We start from the raw sequence: 6,000 nt of genomic DNA, 5'->3' as shown, positions 1-6,000 counted from the left end.
GTAAAGAACATACATCTGCCCCCGTGACAGGAGTGGCTCCTGATGGTGAGTGCAATCATTAGGTAAACAGACTCGGGTGGGCGGCCCTGGGTGAATTACTGGCACAGGGGAAGGAAGGGCAGGATTTATGCCTAGCATGCACAGCTGGAAGTCGAGTAGGTGCAAGGACTAATATATAACGGAAAACCGACTGCCTTATTCTGTTTCATTGAGACTGCCAACTGAAATACATTATTTGACACTGCTCTGCAGAGCCAAATCATTCATCAAGCTGTTTAAAGCTCAGCGCACCACCTGTCCATGGATCGGAGTCATTTAAAAAAGTAAAAGTTTCCTCAGCCCCATGACAAAAGTAAAGATACTTCCTTTAGAGAGAACAAAAGTTATGTCATCCCTTGCCAACAGAATATGCCACAATACCTGAAATAATAGATGAAAAAAAGGAGACAGAAAATAAAGCATGCCATTCAACTTTTCTAGATGGTGGTAAAAGGCACAACAAAAAGGGGTCATCTAATACATCACAAAGTGGGAAAATGTGTTTTCCAGCAGTTTCAAATTTTAGAAATTCTATTAAACCCATAATTTCAGTGTAACTTTTGATACCTTCATTATTTATTTCCGGATCCTTGTTTTATATGATTATTAGATGCAATGAAGGCAGGTAAAATAGAACTCATCCTCAAAATACTTTATATATCTAAAGCTTTTTTGTAGCAGTAGCAGTATTATCTTTAAACATTTTTTATTCTTTTGAACTTTCTTACCCATTATGGAATTCTGGGAACAGAGTTATTTTTAATTCTAGTGACAGACTGCTCCTTCTAGTTGAACTCAGAAAAAAATGCAAACAGTTTTGTAAAAGTCTGTCAAATAAGATTTTTTTATTTGGAGCTAATTTGCTTCACTCAAGCATACTTTTTCTTTTCTAGGAGTATATCAGCAAATATCTTTTACAGAAATCATTGAAGCTCGTAAGTTCTTGATAGTTGACAACTGGTTGGGTGAAAGCCTTATTGGGAATCCTTAGGTAAAATTTTGGGAGAGGCCTGGACCACATGCAGTCACTGAGGAAAGAGGCTTAGATTTTTTAATTTTTATTGAAATATAATTTACAGTGTTTGTTAGCTTCAGGTTTACAGCAAAGAGATTCAGATATAGGTATACTTCCTTTTTAGATTCTTTTCCATTATAGGTTATTAAAGATATTGATAATAGTTCCCTGTGCTACATGCTTTAATAGTAAAGAGTGATCCTAGAGAAGGATTAAAGACATTCATATTATATTGATACATCTAAAAGTTAACATACCCTTAACTATGCCAAGAACTTAATTAAATCTGAATGTAGCAACCTGCATAAATATCAAAAGCATAATGTTGAATTTAAAAAATCAAGATAAATACCAATATATAAAAGCATGATTTATATAAATGCTTAAAAATACACAAAGCAACACGGTATATGCTTATGAAGTGAAAGTCACTCAGTCATGTCTGATTCTTTGCAACATCATGGACTGTAGCCCATCAGTTTCCTCCGATCATGGAATTCTCCAGGCAACTATGCTGGAGTGGGCTACCATTCCCTTCTCTACATGCAATTTAGAGTCTACCAAAAAAAAAAAAAAAAAAACCCAGAAAATTAGACATTTTCAAGAGTTACAGAGAGAGTTATTACTAAGTTAAGCCAAAGCCTTACCTCCTCCTTATTGTATCTTTCATGTATTTTTCAAACCTAAAGACAGGGAATATTTCATGCAAAGATGGGAAAAATAAAGATAAAAAATGAAATGGATCTAACAGTAGAAGATACTAAGAAGAGGTGGCAAGAATATACTAAACTATATAAAAAAGATCTCAATGACCCAGACAACCACGATGATGTGATCACTTGCCTAGAGTCAGACATCCTGGAGTATGAAGTCAAGTGGGCCTTTGGAAGCATCACTATAAAGATAGTGGAGGTGATGGAATTATTTCAAATCCTAAAAGATAATACTGTTAAAGTGCTGTTAAAGTGCTGCATTCATTATGCCAACAAATTTGGAAAACTCAGCAGTGGATACTGGACTGGAAATGGTCAGTTTTCATTCCAATTCCAGAGAAGGGCAATGCCAAAGAATGTTCAAACTACCACACATAATTCCACTCATTTCACATGCTAGCAAAGTAATGTTCAAAATTCTCCAAGTTAGGCTTCAACAGTACGTGAACCAAGATGTTCAACAGTATGTGAACACTTTCAGATGTTCAAATTCGATTTTGATTTAGAAAAGGTAGAGAAACCAGAGATCAAATGCCAACCTCCATTGGATCATAGCAAAAGCAAGAAAATTCCAGAAAAACATCTACTTCTGCTTTACTGACTACACTAAAGCCTTTGACTGTGTGAATCACAACAAAGTGTGGAAAATTCTTTAAGAGATGTGAATACCAGACCACCTTACCTGCCTCCTAAGAAACCTGTATGCAGGTCAAGAAGCAACAGTTAGAACCAGACATGGAACAATGGATTGGTTCCAAATTGGGAAAGAGTACATCAAGGCTGTATATTTTCACCTTGCTTATTAAACTTATATGTAGAGTACATCATGCAAAATGCTGGGCCAGATGACTCACAAGCTGGAATCAACATTGCCAGGAAAAATATGAATAACCTCAAATATGCAGATGACCACTCTTATGGCAGAAAGTGGAGAGGAACTAAAGAGCCTCTTGAAGAAGATGAAAGAGGAGAGTGAAAAAGCTGGCTTAAAACTCAACATTCAAAAAACTAAGATCATGGTAACTGGTCCCATCACTTCATGGGAAATGGGTGAGAAACAATGGAAACAGTGTCAGACTTTATTTTCTTGGGCTCCAAAATCACTGCGGATGGTGATTGCAGCCATGAAATTAAAAGATGCTTACTCCTTAGAAGAAAAGCTAGGACAAAACTAGACAGCATATTAAAAAGCAGAGACATTACTTTGCCAGCAAATGTCCATCTAGTCAAAGCTATGGTTTTTCCAGTAGTCATGTATGGCTGTGAGAGTTGGACCATAATGCAGGCTGAGTCCTGAAGAATTGATGCTTTTTAACTGTGGTGTTGGAGAAGACTCTTGAGTGTCCCTTGGACTGCAAGGAGATCAAACCAGTCAGTCCTAAAGGAAATCAATACTGAATATTCATTGGAAGAACTGATGCTGAAGCTGAAGGTCCAGTACTTTGGCCACCTGATATGAAGAGCCAACTCATTGGAAAAGACCCTGATGCTGAGAAGGATCAAAGGCAGGAGAAGGAGGGGGCGACAGAGGATGAGATGGTTGGATGGCATCACCAGCTTAATGGATTGAACAAGTTCCAGGAGTTGGTGAAGGACAGGGAAGCCTGGCATGCTGCAGTCCATGGGGCCCCAAAAAGTTGGACATGACTGAGCAACCGAATAATAAAGACAAGAAATTAAGTAAAAATAATGACTGTGTAGTTATTTGTGGCATAGTCAAACATGAAGAAGTCAATGAAGTAAGTTCCTTCTCACTGGGTGTGGCAGAACATGTTGAAAAAAATCTATAGCGTGTCAATTCTTGGAAGCAAAAGAAAAAATAAATAGTGAAAAATTGAAATATGAGATGTAAAGAAAATATATTTCAAAGAAAATACCAAGATAGACTTTTATCTCTTCCAGGTAGTATGGGCTTGATAAAACTTTGACTCAGGAAGAGTCGTAATTAGGGAAAAGAACACCATACATTAAAGAATGAATCATATCATTTGAGAGAGAATAAAAGAAGTCTAGTAAAGCTTTGGAAGAACTAAAAGGTGACAGACATACAATTCCCAAACCCAATTCATATAGAAACCATATTTCTATAAAATGCAAAAGATCTTAGAGTTTGTTGGCATAGTGCTAATTCAGCTAATTTTCATCCTTAACCAACATCCTCTAAACCATTAACTGTCTCATCTTTGTACTTATTTGAATTTCTACCAAAAAAAAAAATCTTTTATTAAAAATATAAATCTTAAGTCCTTCCTTCCCTGTTCTCACAGCGGCGAAGCCTGCAGAGTTAGGGTGGCATTCAGTTCCCGCATCCCGCTCTCCCCTTACCTCCCCCCACCTTCCACTGCAGGATGTGCGTGCGCACGTGAGGTTGGAGGGCTGGTTGCTCGTGCAGGCGACATTTGGGTGCTTGTGTGCACGTGTGCAAGCAGAACATCCAAAGCCACAGGGAAAATGGTGGAAAATTCACCATCACCATTGCCAGAAAAAGAAATTTATGGCTTTGTTCTTTTCTTAAGCTCCCAATTTGGCTTGTGTGGGCTTTTATTCCTGAATCTTGGCTAAACTCCTTAGGCTTACCTTATTGGCCTCAAAAGTATTGGGCCGTTGCTCTGCCTGTGTACCTCCTCATTACCGTAGTCATTGGTTATGTCCTCTTATTTGGAATAAACATGAGTACCTCTCCATTCGACTCCATTCATACTATCACAGATAACTATGCCAAAAATCAACAGCAAGAGGAAGACCAAGAAGAGGCCACCCCAGCACTAAGAGATATTCCTATTAGTGAAGTAAACCAAATGTTCTTTCTTGAAGCCAAATAACTTTCCACCAAAAACTTAATTGTATGTGGACTAATACCAAACATTTATTATAAATTTTGACATAAAGATTTTGACCATACTAATTTTGACTCTCTTTCTGATTAATATCTGGTATTGAAACGCAAAAAAAAAGTAAGTTGAATTTATTTTATATTAAGTTCTATTAATATTATAAATGCTATCAAATAGTAGTTACTAATGGACAGAATAAATAAAATACTGCATTACCAAATGGCAAAAAAAAAGAAATATAAATCTTAAAAGTCTTTATTGAAGACAGCACTAATTACAAGATAACCAAAATAACTGATAGTGATTTGTTTGGAAATACATTTGGAAGTTGCACATTCTTTTCCAGTAATGAGAAGTTGCACATGCAACTTGACTTTTAACTATTTGAAAGTCCTATCACAGTCTCTCCTAACCAGAGAGCAGGATGTCTGCTGCTCTGATAAAATTATTCCTCAGATATCTTCTACAACAGTGCTGTTTATGCAAGAAAACAGTATTACAGCTAGTTTTGTGATGGTCTTCCTGGGCAGGCATCATACCAGAGTGGATCCTGATGAATGGATGTTTTCAACAAAATATAACCATCTTTTATTCTCTAATGATTGGGAAAACAGCAGTTTCCACTCTGGTGGTCGGAGAGAGAATGACTTCAAGTCTTTTTAAATGTGTTGAAGTATTGGATCTGCAAGCTGAGTCAATACAAAACCACTTCAGCGTGGTGGTATAGTCATCAACACATTAAGCAATGATTACCTCTCATACTTTCTATCTGTGAACTGTTATTTGCTTCTTCAGAAACTACTTTTGAACACTTACTACAGAGCAATGAATATCATCACCAACAATGCACAAAGTTCTTTTTTCTTCTACAAGAAAAACTTGAGGTGAGAATTATGATTGAACAGCATGTCTACAATTTTATAAGAACCAGAATAAATTCATGGTAACGGTTTTCAACATTACAGCTCTTCTTTTCTGTTATTCCTCTGTAATCATAATAGATTTTTAGTTCAATCATCACATTTAGAAGAAAAAGAATTCTTTAGATACCATGCAACATAATGTAGACACAGGTTCAACAAATACATGTTGGATTAAAAACTTATAAATGTTTTGCCTGTAGGTGTGATGAAATGAAATAATGCCTTTCTTAATAGTCTCAAAAGTAGCTCAGATGACTCAAACTGACACAACTTCACTGATTTATTAAACTCCATATAAAATTATCCTAACTATATTAGCATGCCAATGTTAATAAAATGGCCTAGATAAAAGGTAAAAATAACTTTTACAGATGTGTAAGTTTTATCACCATCACTCTTACTTAGTTGCCAATCTTATGCACTTTTCTATGTAGTGGACCAACAAATAAGCTTTAAAAAAAATGAATTAAAAGAAT

General features: G+C 36.2%; 1 pseudogene; it reads left to right on the top strand.

Annotated features, from left to right (window-relative positions):
* The first annotated feature begins 4,218 nt into the window (after positions 1-4,218).
* Positions 4,219-6,000, top strand: part of LOC136162959 (phosphatidylinositol N-acetylglucosaminyltransferase subunit P pseudogene) — a 95,213-nt pseudogene continuing 93,431 nt past the window's right edge.

Source organism: Muntiacus reevesi, chromosome 3 (genome assembly GCF_963930625.1).
Source record: "Muntiacus reevesi chromosome 3, mMunRee1.1, whole genome shotgun sequence".
NCBI lineage: Eukaryota > Metazoa > Chordata > Mammalia > Artiodactyla > Cervidae > Muntiacus > Muntiacus reevesi.
The sequence above is the reverse complement of the archived record's forward strand: the minus strand, read 5'-3'. Positions and strand labels throughout refer to the sequence as shown.